The sequence below is a fragment of the Carettochelys insculpta genome, chromosome 1 (assembly GCF_033958435.1).
Source record: "Carettochelys insculpta isolate YL-2023 chromosome 1, ASM3395843v1, whole genome shotgun sequence".
NCBI classification, from domain to species: domain Eukaryota; kingdom Metazoa; phylum Chordata; order Testudines; family Carettochelyidae; genus Carettochelys; species Carettochelys insculpta.
The window spans coordinates 239260984-239278961 of record NC_134137.1 but is presented as its reverse complement, the minus strand read 5'-3'; positions in this window follow the sequence as shown (position 1 = coordinate 239278961).

Below are 17978 nucleotides of genomic sequence, written 5' to 3'. Positions count from 1 at the left end.
CTCCTGGGCTGGGAGCCCTGGCTCCCCTTGGGGGGGGGTCCCCTGGGGGGGCTGCCGGGCGGCCATGAGGTCCTTTGGGGGTCTCGGTGGCTGAAGATGAGTGTGCAGGCTAGCCGCGTGTTATTGCTGCTGCCTGCACGCTCTCTCAGCTTCCTGCACAGAAAGGGAGGGGGTGGGGACCTTTAAGGGGCCGCTCCACGTGGCCACCATTGAGCTGAGGGGCTGGAGAGAGCGTCTCTCAACCCCTCAGCTGGTGGCTGCCATGGAGGACCCTGCAATTTCGAAGTTGCGGGACGTGCAAAGACTACACAGTCCCTACTTCGACGTTGAACGTCGAAGTAGGGCGCTATTCCCATCCCCTCATGGGGTTAGCGGCTTCGACGTCTCGCCACCTAATGGCGATGTTAACATCGAAATAGCGCCCAACACGTGTAGCCGTGATGGGTGCTATTTCGAAGTTAGTGCCGCTACTTCGAAGTAGCGTGCATGTGTAGACACGGCTATTATATGATATTATGATGTGGTGTAGCTGAGCTCTATGTAAGGCAAGCAGTATCTCTGAAATACATGCTGCCTTTATTTGTGGGGCAGAGATAGGTACCATTGTCCCCCTCTTCCCATAGAGGGAAGGATAGAGTAGCCCTGATTTCCCTAAGCCAATGTATTTTAAGCTATGTTCTGCGGAACACTGGTGTGCCATGAACAACTCACAGGTGTGCCGTGAGCATGACACTTTTTTGGTAACATACACTGAATGTATATATTTTCTGTTATTAAATCCAGATACAATGTTACTTCTTCATTGCTATGATATCTGAATAAATTAGTTCATTTTGTTTTTGCTGTATGTGTGCTGGTGTTCTCTTTCTGTTTGTTTGTTTTTAGGGTTGTTGTGGTCTGACAGCAATTTTTAAAAGAAAACTTTCAGAGGTGTTCCACATAAAAAATATTGTTCTTTGATCTTCTATTGTTTCAACAAGTTTGAGAAACATTTCCTTAATCCACCTCCCCTGTGACATGAGAACCAATCTCTGCCTTGCTTCCCCTTTTGGAGTGAAAGAGAGAAGAATGTTTCAGCACTCTTCTCTTCATGGCAAAGTCTGAGTTCCACACTTGAAACGAAACCTGAATATTGGAGCTGAACTTGACTGTGTGGACTGGAAACAATATTGACATAAGTGTATCAACACACTAAACTGGTTTAACTATGCAGCAATCCAGAATTTGTCTTGCTGGATTACAGACAAGAAGATGTGTTTATCAGGGAGCAAAAAAGCTACTGGGTCAAACTTTGCTCTCAGTTGCACACATGCAATCCTTTCAGCTTTACCAGGGCTGAGCACGAGTAAACAAGAGAAGCATTAGGCTCACTATGGTTTTGGACTACAGATGATGTGTAACTAGGCACCCAAAACATTAGTGTTCAGAATGCATAATTTGGCTTTTTTTTTTTTTTGGATGCTGAGGACAGGAAAGAATTGTGCTATAGCACAACTTCATAATGAACAACATCATCATGTCATAATTATTGAAAGTGGCAATGCATTTGGAAAATATTAAGGCATCTGCAAGTTGCTGCCCAGAATTGTTTTTCCAGACAATGCACTAAATTTATAAATACTGTGATTTCTAGAAAACACTTAAATTAGGCTGATGAGCTTGCTTGAATTAGTGGCTTGGAGCAGCATGCAACAGTGAGTTTTCTTTTTAACCTATGGGATAAGTTCTGCCCTCATTTCCATCTGTTCAACCTCTTTGAATTCAGCCATGGAACTTTAGCATTTATTTTCTGGTCCCACGAACTGGCCCATTAAGTGACACTGCTCTTGCATAGCAGCTGCATATCAGTCAATGGCTTACACTTGGCAGCAGCCCTTAGCTGGCTATAGGTGCAGCTGATTTACATTACACCACCAAGCCTGATAAACACCAGCCTTTCCCTGAATCTTCACTGGTTGTTGAGCTATATGGAGCCAGGCCTGCATGAGGAAAAAGGGTATGTCCTCATCTTGTCAGCTAATGTCATAACTGACACCTGATAAAAGCACAGGGAAGATAAGTCTGTGATAGCATTAACACAAGTCAGCAAGTCACAGTAGACCCTAGTGTCTCCTGTAATCTTTAGTTTGGCCTAACAGCCTTGCCTTCACTAGGGTTTTACCTCATGTTAGTTACCACATATCAGCTAACTTGAGTTAAGATCACACCTGCTTTTCCTACTGTGGAAGCTCTCATTCACTGCATTTAAATTGCAGTATTCACACCAGGTACTGAACTGATTCTCGCTGGGTTTGACTGAAGGCTATTGGCTTGCTTCACATTTACAACAGAAAAGCAGTCATGTAGCACTTTAAAGACTAATAAAATAATTTATTAAGTGATGAACTTTTTCAGGACCGACCCACTTCTTCAGATCATAGACTTAACAGAACAGACTCAATATACAAAGCACAGAGGTCCAAAAATTGTTACCAAGGCTGGCAAATCAGAAAAAATTGTCAAGATTGGCAAATCAGGAGAGCAGAGAGATGGGGTGGGAGTGTGGGGAGGGGAAGTTGAGAGTTAGGTTAAACATCAAAGTATGTAAAAGAGTCCTTACAAGGGGTCAGGTAATTGTTGTCCCTGTTCAAACCACATGCTAATGTGTCGAATTTGAATATGAATGTTAGTTCTGAGCATTCCCTCTGTAGATGGTGGTTAAAGTCTCTTTTCAGTAGAACACAAACTCTGAGGTCTTTAACAGAATGGCCCACTCCATTAAAGTGCTGGCTGACAGGTTTGGGTATTTGGAGATTTTTTATGTCTGCTCTATGTCCATTCATTCTTTGTGGAAGAGTGTTTGCAGTCTGTCCTATGTACATGGTGTGTGGGCATTGTTGGCACATGATGGTATGTATAATATTAGCTGAGGAACAGGAGAATGTGCCCATGATTCGGTAATTAACGTGGTTAGGTCCAATGATGGCATCTCCAGAATAGATATGTGGACAAAGTTGGCAGTGGAGCTTGTTGCAAGGAAAAGTTCCAGGATTAGTATTATTGTGACATAGCCTGTTGCTGCTAGTGAGAATCCTCATAAGGTTGGGAGGTTGTCAATAGGCCTTTTTATACTACATCCAATGCAGTGGGCTTTACCCCCCAAAAACTCATGATATAATAAATGTGTCAGCTTCTATGGTGCCACAGGACTGCTTGTTGTACTATGGCAGTTTAAAGTGAGCTTACAGGAGACATGCATTACATTTGCGCTTATTTTCAGGGTTGTTTACACGGCCAGAGTGGTGTAAAGGGATGTTCTGGTAAATGTGGGGGGGGCCCATGATGTTTTTGGTAAAAGACAAGTATGCCTTTACGTTCTGTATTGTTAGTGTAATTACCTTAAACCTTTCTTTTTAGTCCCTATGACTACATTTTTTTTTAAAATGTATGCATTTTGCTGATGGAACTATAATCTTCTTGAGTTTGGACATTTAATGATTCTCACTGAAATGCACTAAAAGATTGATCCAGAGAATCCTTCTATGTTTGAGATGGATACAGGTGTTTCAAACAAAAGCAGTAAATATTAAGGATCATCTGATATGTTTAATATGAAAACAAAATAAAAACAAAGAAAAATCCCCAAAACCCAAATATTAGAACAAGGGGGATTTTTTATAGGTTTCACTTGTGCAGATGGAAAAACCGGGCCAAAGCTGTCTTTATAAAAATATGCAAGCTAAAAAGACTAGCTATTCTAGTAAGGTGAAGCTGGGGTTGAGCTAAAGTACTTGATCACTGAAGTAAATGGAAAAACTCCCAGTGCTTTCAGTGGGTTTAAGCACAGAAGGCAAATTTCTCTCTTCTTCCTTAGGCTTTGTCTCCACTAACTCCTTCCCCCATCAATTCAGCTAAAGTCAACACACTCACCAGGATATCTTCCACATGGTAAGGTCGTGGGTGGGCTGTTTTCCTATTGACTCCGTTTAGTCTTCTCATTCTGGTGAAGCACCAAAGTTGATGGGAGAGCACTAGGAGATCAATTGATCTTGTTTAAGCAGACCCATAAATCAATGGCCGATGGATTGATTGCTGCAGTATTACTCCACCCTGTAGTGAAAACAAACTGTTACTTTTCTATCGATGCTTGCTCTCTCTCTCTCTCTCTCTCTCTCTTTCTCTCTCTCTCTCCTCCCCCCTTAGCTCCTTATATGTCCAAATCCTGAATTCTTCAAAACAGGGTCAAATTCCACTCTCAAGGTCAATTTTAGGTTTCACTGAAGTCCAAAAGAGTTTTGTCATTAGTGTCAGAAGGACAAACAACTCCTGACTTTTCCATGCTATGCTTGATCAGTCGCTACTTTATACTGGGTAGAAATTTGTTCCTGTTCCCCAATGATTGATGAGTTCATGCCCTAAAATATCTAGTTTTCTTTAAGTTACTGTGGCACGCTTGAAAGTATACTGCAGTAGTGAGTTACATAGTTGAATTATACAGCATGTTAAACTCTCTTTTATCCATTTTCCTTACATTTTAGCTGTATTGAAATTTGATTTATTTTTGTTTAGACTGTTTCACTTATTTCTTTCAGCAGTCTAATTCCTTCCCCGTGAAAACTATCCAGGGGATATCCTAAGTGGCCAGGCTGTGAACTAGAGGCAGCAGAGCCAATCTGCATTCCCTACTGTGGCACCTCAGTGGATAGTCTCTCTCTCAGGAGCCATTTAGTCAAAGAACATACCATTTCCTCCTGCCCAGGCTCTCAACCCAACCCAGCAGCTAATCCATAAGGAACCCTTACACAGCAGAGCCTCGGGGGGGCAGCTGTTGCAACTTCTACCACAGAAACCACCACCGCATCACCAACCCCAAGTGTTCAAAAATCATGAGTCAAGCTCGCCAAAAATCATGTGATTGACTTTAAAGGATTGATGTTCTGTTTATTTGCCTTTGCTTTTTGAGCCTTTAAGGTGCATTGGGGTCACATTTTGAAGCGTTCACCACAGCCATGAAGGTTAGAAGGTTAAGAATGAAGGCCAAAGTCCTCATGCACCCACTTGACTCCAGGAGCTGTAGATTTAAAGAAAACAGCAATTATCATGAATCCCATGACAAAATCACAGCCTGTCCTCCTTCGCAGAGGGATTTCACTCCACTGAATCACCTCCCTCCCTACTCCCTCTGAGAGAAGAATTTAGTCCTTTGCTCCAAATGTGATCCAAACTCCCTTTGCCTATGAAATAACTATGTTTCTGCCTCACTCCTGCCCTGACCTCCCTGGGAGCCCTTTCAGTGGAGAGGCCATCTGCACTTCCACTGACTGGTGACAAAAGCCCCTAACAATCAGAATGGCCATGTTATCCGATAGCCATTAAATGTATTCCAGATTAGCCCAGCAAATACTGCTAAGGCTTCTTGATGTATGTGCAATAAAACACGGAACTGTGACAAATCTGGAATTTAACTTTGGCATTTTTGCATTAACACTCAGGTGCCATCTAACAGCCCTGGCTTCCTTGCACCAGAGTGCAGATAAGTATCTGGAATCTGGAGTAGTGGGCAGACAGACACTGTTTGTGTAGAGCTTGGCTTTTATTAGCTGACATCCAGCTGACATTGCTTAGGGCTGAGGAAAGACCAGCTAGTCACTGCCATTAGAGATGTCATGCAATTTAAAGAGTATGCCAATATGCCTGTAGCTCCTTAAGAGGTCAAGAATAATATATCCTTACCACTAAACACAGACCATATCTATTTTTATTTAAAAGAAAAAAAATGTAAAAGGATGATATTAGATGCTGATTTTGGGGGGTGGGGGGAGAATATATTTGCTTTACTGCCCCCTGCTGGCTTGAAAGGGAAGTCCTGGGAGAGGAAAGATGAATGATTAAAATCTTCAGCAGCAGAAGCAAGTGGTTGCTTACGCATTGTCTACAGTCAGAACATTAAAGCGCTACCCCGGCAGCGTATTAACAAAACAGTGTGGTCATGGCTCCAGCACTGGGAAAGCGCACTTCCACTGCTTTAGGTAAACTGTCTCCACCAGTGTTGGGAACCTGTTTACAGTGGTGCTTTATGGCACTGTACCTTGCTACGTTTGGTGGGGAGATATTTTTTCACGCCCCAAGTGAGAAAATTACAGCATAGTAATTGGCCAGCGTAGACGTAAGCTTTTTGGTGCAAGGGTGTTCTGTGTGTGTGTGTATTGCACAATAGGACCCTGCTCTGTGATGGAGGGTGGGCAAATAAACAATGACAGCCCATTCCCAACCATTGCAGTCAGGGTTATAACTGGGAGGGTACTACCTAGACGAGGGGAAGCAAAGCCGTACTGAATGGAAGGTGAAGGGGGTGGGGGGGCTGGGGCAACCCCTACAGGTGCCCCAGACCTGTAGCCCAAGACAAACCCACCACATGTGCCACCCTTGCACTCACCATGTGGGTGGTGGTGGCAGCAGCCTGCTCTGCCCACTTGCACCACACCACCCTTCCAACCCCCTGCACCTCACTCCTCTGCAGCTGGCAGGAACCAGAGCAATGAGCTGCTTCCTGCCGCTATGCAGAAGCAAGGCACAGTGGGCCGGGCTGGGGGGGGTACAGGGCGGAGCAGGCTACTGTTCCCATCACCTCCATCATGAGTGTGGGGAGGGAAGGAGAGGTGAGCCCTGTTGTCTCTGTAGTGCATATTCCTCAGCCCCAGTTAAGCCCCCCCCCCGACTTCCAAACCATCGTATGTTTGGGGCAGCTACTGAGGGCCCCCCAAAAGTGTTGGGTCTGGGGCGGCTGCCCCAGTTCATCCTATGGAAGGGACAGCTGTGAGTGGGAGTAACTTGTCTTCAAGAAAGGGGTTTAAGCCTCTTTTCTCAATAGCTGGTGTGGGAAATTTAGTTTGCTTCCTGACAAATGTTTTCCTAGGGCTGAATCCAGGGGTACTTACCAGTGTTTAATTTGTAATGAGAGAGTTTCTGGGAGTACAAGCAATTTTTATTTTTTACTTGTATAACTGACACAGCAAGCCCAGAGGTACCAGGACTATGAACTGCGAAGCTTAGAGGTACCCAGCTTAGCCCTGGCTAGCTCCCAGCACAAATTAAGCACCGGTCTTTATCCCTCATATCTTGTGACCTCTAAAGAAACAACTATCATAGTATTGTTATTATTATTTATTATTTGGAATGCATTAAAACCTGTCCATGACAATCATAGATCTGGGACCCACAAAGTTGGCTCTGTACAGTGTTATTGCTAAGGATTTGTCCAAGAGCTGGGAAATCTGTGCAGCTTCTGAGCACTTTCTCAAGCTGGGATCTTTGGCAAAGGGAGTTAGGATCCCAGTTCTCAGTGAAAATGAATAGGAACCTGCACCCTTTAGTGCCTTGGATATTCCAAGCCTCATTTTTACACCCTTTTCTTTGAAAAAGCAAACTCCAACCACACACAGTGCAACCTGACTAGATACCAGTCATAGAGATGCTACTCCCTCTGGTGGCTTGAATATTACAGTTATTACTTCTGGCAATGTGATCCTCCACTCGCATTGTTTTGTTTCAGATGACGGCATTATAAGCTAAAGGGGCTCTTGGGAGGTAGAAAATGAATTTGACTTGACCCCTTGTTCTCCAGGGACCAACCAGTGTCCACATCACAGATCGTTTTGCAATGAACTACCTAGAGATCAGCTAATGAAGTATTATTGTTAACCTCAAATATCATCAGGTGGAGAAAACTATTGTCTCAGTATTGAAAGGGCTGGGCAGGGTGACCCAAATTCCCAGTTTCAACACCAAAAATAATTTCCTCTGAAAGGGATCTCAGATAGGTATGTATATTCTCATTTAATACCACACACGTTGGCACAACATAAACCAGAAGTCAACTGCAGCGAAGTCACATATCATTCTTCTTTTTACCTTTACTTTTCTGTGTTGATGTACTCTTAGCTACTAATACACAATTACATTTAACCTTAAGGATTAGTGCAATCAAATAGGCAACCCCTTGCATGCTTCAGTTTCACTGGAAAGGATTCTTCTGAGGTGAAATAGATCAGATGAAATAAAGGTTCCTCAATTTAGATGTTATTAGAAACAATCAAGGTAACATTTGTGCCTTGGATAGGAGACAGTTATTACCTGGCATTCAGGATCAAATTTCTTCTAGCTTTACATGATTTAAAAAAAGCTCTTTTTTGTTGTTTTGTTTTCGTTTTTATTTTCGTCTAACAAGAATCGCTCCTTTGCAGACTAAGAAGGGTCTGCGTGTATTTACCGTGAGCTTGTGATTGTATAGCCAGAATCAAGCTGCAAAAAGACAAGACTTTTCTTTGGAAAGTCTGATATTTGGGGCTTACCCAGTTGTTTGCCTAGAGGAAGGATCACATTCCTGTGGCATGTGCTTTCTTGACTCCCTCTTTACAAAGTTTTCTGCCTCAAGGGAGAAAAGGAAAAAAGTCACTTCTAATTCACAGTATTAAGAGGTCTTGAATGGATTCTGCACAGTGATGTTGGCATGCATATTGCTTTCTAAGTTCACCTAGCACTACATCAGTGTTCTCTTCAGTAGACTGAAAACACACATGCTTTATTGTGTGCTTTACAATAACTATACAAATGATTAACTTGCAGGAGCATTCTTTGTCTCCTTCTGTCACATGTTCAGATCTGGACTTGCCTCATTTTAAGAAAGAATCATAGCAGCAGGTGATGGTTTTTTTTATATACATGTTTATATATATATCAGTGCTTCTATTTAATTTAATTGCTTAGCAATAAAATGTTTTCTTCAGAACCTTTTAATTAATTTGGCTAATCCCTTCCTTCCCCTATATCAGGGCTCTCATTCAGAAAGAAATTTATCACAGGGTTATTGCCAGCTTTGTCATATCTTCTGCTTAAAACTCAGTAATAATAAATAAACGTGTAGTCTGGGAACCATGCAATTATTTATCCTATAAACTTGAAATTGTATGTCCCTGTTAGGGACTAAAGTAATTCAGTTAGCCCTCCTATCAGAGTACTGTTCATTAGTTGTTCCACAATCGCCAGAGTTAACTTTCACATATTATTAAAAACCACTGATAATTTAGATTATGCCTTTTTTTATTTTTTTAACTCATGTAAGACGAGGAAGGTTAGGCTGGACATATAATTTTCCCTTGCTATAATCCAATTCACTTGTCAAGAACCAGATTAACTAACAGATATATGTGGTGAAATAAATGCACAGTTTTAAAAGACCAGGAGAGATGTAATGACTTGGATAGAAGTATCTTGTTGTGAAACCTCTGTTCTCCACTGGACTGAATGTCATTTGGGTGTCAGTTCCCTGTGATTTTAGTAGCTGGGATGTAGGTGTTGTATCCTAAGTCAAGAGTTCCTTTGAATAACTATTCAACCCAAGCCAGTCTCTTTGACTGTTTTGTGGGACAAGATTAGTCAGACTTGGCTGTCTTTAGGCTGTCTGGGAACAAGAGAACTGCTGGAAAGTGTCATGTTTTTGTCTGCTTCTAGCAGAATGAAGCAAGAATCCCTTGTATCCATCACTACTTTGTTCCCTGTGTTCTCTATCATGAGAGACACTGTAGAGTCATGAATGCTTGTTCACTGCGCTAGTTTATAAAGGGCAAGGCTTTTACACCATGGATTCTGGGAAAAATTGGGGCCTTAATTCAAATTCTATTGATATTTTTAGTAGTGTAGAATTTAACAGGGATTAACAGTGTTCTCTAGCAATGTAATAGATGTATATAGAAACTACTCTACAAACGCATAGGAGAAAACAGACCACGTCCTTTCTATGGTATTTTTAACTATTTATAGCAGAGGTCTAATTCCCTTTTCAATGACACAACAATAGTCACACAAATGTCATTTTTGTGTATATTGTTCAGGACTCTGCCATAAAGGCAAACTCCAGCTTGAGGGGCATTCAGTGCCAGGTTTCTGGCCCTGAACATTACAGAAATAAAATCAGGGATTCAATATTAGACTTCTACACTGAGACCACATTTCTAGTTCTTGAAACTGACTACAGTGTGGTCCAGAGTTTGAAAAATGGAATGGAACTTTCATCAAAACCATAACAAAAATCACAAAAAAAATCTCATTTCTTTAAAAGTTGGAACATTTCAAACACCTCAAGAGTCTGTCACAAAGCAGGTTGATCATCCAAAACATCAACTCATTTTTTTCCATCAAAGTTTAAAATTTCAATGACAATGTCATCTAAATGGTGATTTTGTAAAAAGTCATCCGGCTCTAGAGAGTTCTTCTTGTGGTGACTGTGGCATCTGCTACATGTAGCATCAGATTATTAAGATGCTCACAATGTATTTATAGTAGAGAGGAAACATGTAGCATTGATACCTAAGCCTGCTCTCTCCCCCATGGAGGGATATTCCTCATCTGAGGCCCAAATTTTAGTAGGATCTATGGAATAAGCCTTCTGTTACCTGAGTTTCTCTAGTGGAGATTACATTTCCTTATACGACTTGAATGAAACTGCATATTATTTGGTATCTTATTCTAATGCTTCCCTTTTGCATTGTGAGGGGGAAAGTGACAGACAGAAAGAATGGAGAGTCTCCAAACCTACTGAGGAATGAGAAGGGAAATTAGCAGGAGTCAGAGAGGGTGGTGAGCAGGTTTGGAGGTGTTAAGAAGGCAGACAAATTTTGTGTGGAAGAGTGGTTGATACAGGTAATGGTATAAGAACATAAGAACGGCCATACTGGGTCAGACCAAAGGTCCATCCAGCCCAGTATCCTGTCTGCCGACAGTAGCCAGTGCCAGGTACCCCAGAGGAGGTGAACCAAAGACAATGATCAAGCGATTTGTCTCCTGCTATCTGTCTCCAGCCTTTGATTAAAGGCTAGGGGCACCATACTTTCCCCTTGGCTAATAGCCATTTATGGACCTAACCTCCAAATGGTTAATGGTGGAGGGAAAGAGAAGGTGTTAGGAAATGGGCAGTGACAGTGCAGTAGAAAGAAAAGCGTCAAGGAGAGGTAAACAGAACTGGGTGAATGGCTAGACAGAAAGAGAGATGAGGGGGTGGGGCAAGGCGGAAAAAGGACTAGCATGAAGGCGATATGTTTTTTTATTAGGGATAAATTGGCTTTGGAACTATTCCAGTTGTGAGCCAAATACAACCAAGCAACCAAACCACCCTGAGGAAACTCACTGAAAGTTTTGAAGCCAAAATCTCTAACATGCTCTGTACATGGTGGAACAGGGAGCGAATAGGCCCCAGTGCCTAAATAACAATTGGAAATCAACCTCTTTCTTGCCAAGATAATGTGCATATGCCTTCCCAGATTCTGTGTGCTAGTTTCTCCTGAGCAGTGGGAAACCAGAAAAGGCAGAAGAATACAACCACACTCTCACTGAAGGCAATGGACATAGCATCAGGCCCAGTGGGCGACATGTGGCAAGGCAAAGCTTTCAGGAGGCCATACTGCAAAGGGAATTATAAATTATACAATCATTACAGGAAGCCTTTAAAACTATTATAGTACAAAACTGCTTTGTGTGTTGGAAATGGTCTAGTGCTAATACCTGCCCACCCACTGGAATAAATCCTGTCACTGGAAAGGCTATTCTTTCAGTGTTTCTGCCTTGGATCTATTCAGGAGTCACTCACCTCAGCAGCAGGCTTGTTCTGCAGTCTGGAGGATGCAGCCTCATTATCTGCTGGTTTGGGTAAATGCCTGTGGTCTCTGAAAAGCATGATGAGCAAATAGTGCTCCCAGATTCAGGAGGTGGGGGTGTCTGGTTTGTAGCAGGTCTGCTTCATTGACCTAAAAAGTCACCACATCCATTGTGTTAGATCTTTTCCCGGGCACCTGAGGTGAAGATCTAGACCAAAATGAATCCCCAGCCACACCCCATATAAATAGGGCGACCATATCACCATGTCCCAAATAAGGGGCAGGGAGATATGGGGAGGAGGGGAGGCTCTGCCAAGCCCCAGGGAGCTGGAAAGGAGGAGGCAGCTGCTGGCGCTCCCTGGGAGCTCTGGGGAAGTGACAGCCACCAATGATCCCCTGGAGCCCCGGGGAAGCCACAGCTGCCAGCATCCCTGGGAGCCCTGGGGAAGTGGCAGGTTCCCACACTCCCCCTGCTTCTCCAAGACTTTGAGGAGGGGGGCAAATACAGGACAATTAATTTGTTTTAAAAATGAGTCGAGATGCCTTTTTGGCATCCCAAATACGGTCTTTCCTGCCGAATAGGGGATGGATGGTCACCCTGCGTATAAATGGAACTATATATTCTACCTTATCCATATTAATGCACTGTCACTGTATGCATTTCAAAGCATCACCCCATCATTTTTTACTCCCCCCCGCTCCTTTGTCTGCCAGGTATTTTTCCAGAATAATGACTTACGAGACACCTCAACCCACTGCAAGCAGCCTGACCTGGCTTAAGGTGTTCCCAGAGAGGTTGCTGATGGAACATCATTGTGGTCTGGTCCACGCTGCCTCCTACTTTGTCAGAATAAATTCACCAAACATTTGTAGCTCCATAAAGCCTGGTGTAAGTAGCTTCTTGTACCCTGAGACAAAGGCACCTGTGTCCCGGGGGTTCTGAATGATGTAGGATGATCTGTTTTCCTGTCACATAAGAAAGTGTTTAGATATGAGTAAAATGTTGCCTGTGCCATCTGATGCTACAGGAACTGCTATAAAACAGGGTGAGGGGATTGTACACATCAAATACCTGAGCAAGAAATATACGCCAAAAGGTAGGTGATGAAATACAAAAGAAATACAATGGGCCCTGATTGGGGGGCTGCCCCATCTACATCTCATCCTCACTTTTTGGAGTGGTATTCATTGGCCTAAAATCCACCCCCATCTGGTGCACCAGAGAATTGCCTCACTAATCTAAACTTTTTCTAGTCCAGACTGAGGAAGCTATTGTCTGTTTTTTTTTCTCCACCCCTGCTTCTCTCCTTACTGTTTTAGCATGAAGAGAAGTTAGGCTCAGAGAATTTTGATGGTCATGAACACAACCCCTTCTTTTTTTTTTTTTCCCCAAACTGTCCTCCATCTGTTTTTCTTCAACTTTTCTGTGCATACACCAGGGCTTTTTAGAAGTAACGGCTAGCAGGGGCAATGAGTTTAGGAGTAACGGCTAGCAGGAACAATAAGTTTTGGAGACATTTTTCTGTCAGCATTACCTTCATCCCCTTCCTCATTTATTGATGGACTGGCTCCTGGTCTTGAAATTCTTCCTCAGAAATATTTCAAAAAGCCATAATAACTCTCCATAGACCCTTTCACAAAGAAGTCTTGTGATACCTAATGTGAATAAAAGTTCTGTGTAGCTTTGGTGAGTTATTTACATTCTAGTAAGCTGGGATCATCAGTGGTAATTAAGCACATTCCCAGGTCTTCCTATGTGTCTTATACAGTAACAAGTGCACTGCCATCACTTAACAAATTATATATATGATAACAATATCTTCTGGTAGACTAAACAATATCCTCTGATGGACTAACGTGACTCTGTCACCTGCACTGTGCTTGGCCTTGTATGGGTGCATAAAAGGAGAGAGGCAAAAGCAAATCTCACATCAACAGGGGCTGGGCACTACACAAAGCAAAAAGTGCTGGTGCCAGTTTCCCCTTCCTATTGTTCATTGGGGTATAAGTGGAGACAGAATACACCTTCATCATCAAACATACCACAGAAACTGTCCACCATGGACCTCCAAGACACAGTCTTCAGACACAGTGCCAATGGATGTCCCTTTGGGTTAGTGCTCCTCTTCATGATCAAACTCTGCAATGAGTGATGGCCTGTAACCATCATAACCCTCCTCCTCACCATCACCACCAATAACACAAGGCTGCTTCTTAAAGGCTGTTGCTACAGAACTCCTATGTTTTGTGTTTTAGGTGTGAGGTGATGGCCCACATGGCTCCGTTTGTACGAATGAGCAAGTGCCCTGTGCATGTTCATAGGAAATTATTCTCCTGCTGTGGAAGAGCTGTTGAATAGGACAAATCTCAAAGGTCTGTGTTTGTTTCTAATCAACAAGATTTGCACTGTAACAAGAAACATAAGACGCCCGGCTGCCAACGGGCATGACTCATTATACACACAAGAACTCTCTCAGTGTTTTCAGAAGAGCTATTAAGAAAACAAATAGAACAATGTTAACCTTGCTGGACTGTGTTAATATATGACAATGTAGGAACGGTTACAAATTACTCTTAAATCATTCCATAGAAACCTTCCGTAACAAATTGGATCACAGTAGGCCTGGACACTTTCTCAGCTACGACTTCTAGAAAAACCTGTCAGATGAAAGGAAAATGTCCCGTCTACAAGTGTCTGAGGTGCTCCTCATCCATCTCTGGGTGTCTCAGCTTTCTCACCTCTGTCAGTGCACCGTCAGCAGCTGCAGCAAGGCTCCAGAATATCGAGCGCACAGGAAGCAGAAGTCCATTCTGTGTGTTCTGAGCAAGGAAATATCTGCTTACGGGGGAGCCAGGCTCACGTTTAGCTAGCCTGGGCACAGAGATCCAGATTCAGGAGAAAGAGGAGCAAGCCAGGGCAAATTGTATTTATCAGCTGCCACCAATGCATGTTCTAGAGATGGGTAAACCTGGGGCAGTTCAAGTTATGCAGAGCTTCTCTGTTCGTCTTGTCATTTCACTAAACTGGATCAGTCTCCTTAATTTTATTTCTTGTCATTCAAACCACTTCCATGTGCTCCCCTACCTCCTGAGGTTTATTTCATTTAAAAAACAAAACAATCAAGAGTGTTTTTATTTCTGAACAAAGAACAGAGCATATCAGCCTGAATGCTTTCCTGGAACATGCCTGTCTGCCTAGCTCTGCATTACAATGTTTTAGTCCCTACTGGAAATATTTTACCTCATTATGTTTTGTGATAGGCAGTAAGATAAAAGTCTATAAAATAATGAATGGTATATGGAAACCCAAGCAGGAGCTTCTGTCCTCCCTGTGGCATAGCACAAGACCAAAGGCCTGTTCAATGAAACTGGGTGGTCAGAAATGTCAAACTCATAAAAGGAAATGCTTTTTCACACAGTGCATAATTAGACGGGTACTGAGGAACTCACCGAGGACAAGACCTTAACAAGGTTAAAAAAATGGAATTGGATATTTTGTACAAATTTCAAGGATATCCAGTTGTCTGAATTAATGATACAAAAATATATGGAAGGGATCCTGAGACCTGGTCTGTATTACAGACCAGTATTGGTATAACTACTTCATTTGGCGGAATAAAAAATCCACATCCCTGAGTGATATAGTTTTTTAACCTAACCCCCTGTGTAGACAGTGCTGCTCTGGTAGGAGAGCTTCTCCTATCAACATAGTGCTGGCCTCTCAGGAAGGTGGATTAAATACACTGGGAGTGCTCTGTCCCATCAGCATAGAGTGTTTTCATTAAAGCCACATCAGTGCAGCTGTGCCCATGCAGTGTTTTAAGTAGACTTGCCCTAAATCAGGGTGTAAAACAATCTGTAACTATGTGGGTGTGGCTACACAACAAAGAAAGCCCATAGCACGTAGTCTCAGAGATATGATCAATGATCTTGGATACTCAGGGTTCAGGCTGGAGCCCTAAAAATAGCAGCGTAACAGTTCTTACTTGGGCTGGAGACAGGACTCTGAAACCATCCTCATCAACAGGTTTCAGAGCTTGGGATCCAGACCGTGTGGGAATGTCTACACTGATCCTTTTAGCTCCCCAGTCTGAGCCCCACAAGCCACAAATGAGGTGGTTAAACACTGGAATAAATTTCCTAGGGAGGTTGCGGCACCTCCGTCATTGAAGATATTTAAAAGCAGGTAATATAGGCATCTATAAGGGATGGCCTAGATGGTGCTTGCTCCTGCTGCGAGGACAAGGGAATGGACTCAATGACCTCTCAAGTTCCCTTCTGGTTCTAGTGTTCTATGCTTCTAACTGTCCGTTGCAGGGTTCTTACAGCTTCTTCTGAAGTGTGTGGTAATGGCAGCTGGCTATCAGAGACAGGATTCTGTGCTGAATGTACCTTAGGTTGACCCAGTGTGTCAATTTGTGTGATTCCCAGACCAAACGACCTTGCAGATGAATGGGACAATTTAGCATTTTTTCTCCTGCATCATGTTTTGTTTGTTTGGTTGGTTATTTAGTTAGTTGGTTTTGGTTTATTTTGTTTGTTTGTTTTAATTTAACTGGCAAACGTACACCAGCAAGCGAGGGGAACATGTGCATGCTCTATGCCAATTCCTGAGTTAGCAGCTCAGAATCTGCCAGCATCTTCAGTATTGTCCTTCTCCATTTATTCCCCTCCAAGGAACTAGTTCACTTCCTCCGTTATAAGTTACAGGACTAGGTCCTCAACTGATGCAAATTACTGTAATTCCATGTGCTGCAACAAAACAACACCAGTTTACATCAGCTGAGTATTTCACCCTTTGACTTGTCAAAAAGCTGCCAAATTTTGTATTCTTTTCTGTGTGCATCAGAAGAGCCTTGCACCCACCCCCCATGGTCCCAGACAGCCCACCAGAGGCAAGAGAAAGGGATGGGCCAGCCCCACCAACTAGCACCAGGGCTTCCCCACTCCAGGAGGGGCCAGAGGTGGAGCACAGAGGATGTTCACCTCACCACCTCCATCTGTTGCCAGGTCAAGGTTGCAGAATGGCACCTTTGCCTGGAGGAGGCTGAGGAGACCTGGTGGTGGATAGCCTGTGGAGGAGCTGATGGGGACTCTCAGGGACATGGCAGGCACCTTCCAGGAGCTCCTGGCCCGGCTTCCCTCTCCTGCTGCCACCTCCTGCCGCAGCGCCCCCGCCCCCGCCCCCACAGCCAGCCCTCCTGAAGTCTGTTAGTCCATAAGGTGCCACAAGACTTTTTGTTGTTCTCGAAGCTACAGACTAACTTGGATACCTCTCTGATACTATTTCAGAACAGTTTATTCTGAAATAACATTGCTGTGTAGACATAGTATTTCAGAATAAAGCCCCTGGAAACATGGCTTCCAGGGGCTCTGATCCAAAATAGGTTCTGTTGTGTCTAGTCACATTGCTTCAGAATAAGTTTTGCTTATTCCCAGGCTTCCGTGTAGTCTAGATGCATTATTTTGGAATAGTTTATTTTGGAAAAACAACTCCAGAATAAGCGATTCTGGAATAACTCTGTAGTATAGACATACCCTAAGAGTGGGTGCCCCCTTTAAAATTTCTATACACTGAAATCAACCAATCAAAACTCCTGCATCTAGAGACAGGAGCTGAGAAGATGGTAGTCCTCCATCTTCCAGTAGTGGTGCTCTGAGAATGAGCAACATGGATTTGCTACGGCCTCCAAAGATGGCAGCACTCCCTAGAGCTTAACACTTTCTTTAAAAATACAGTTTGGGATGTGTTGTTGGAAAATATAAGGAGAACTCCCCTGACTTTATATTGTTGATGTTGAGGGCTTACGACAAAAAGAGTGTGGGGAAAAATCAAAACAGCCCGTTTAAAGAAATCACTCCATGCACTCATTTCCATCAGTGTACCTGCCAAACTCCACTCTCTTCCAGGAACATAATTAGACTGATTCACTAAGTCAAAAGTTCTAAAGTTTCCAATAATCATTTCATTTCACGGACTTTTCTTATCCAATATGAAATATCATCCTATGGCTTTTGCGAGAATGAGGCATGCTGGGGACAGGAAGGAGGAACCCCATCTGGGATGTAGTGTATGGGATTGCTCAATTTTTAAAAGGGCACACTACCTGAAGAGGGCTGTGCAGGCCAGGTGAAGAACACAGCTGGCTGCATCTGTACAGCAGTTGTAGCCTTTGCTTCCCTAGCATAACCCTCATGAAGACAAAGGTTCTTGTTCCACCAAGTCAGTCAATCATTTATCCCCAGCACATAGTCTACGTATGGACATACTGAGAGTTTCTGGAGGGATTGTAAAAGCCTTTTACTTTCTAGTACACCTGTCCAGGAAGAGGCAACATTCAGCTTTTAGTG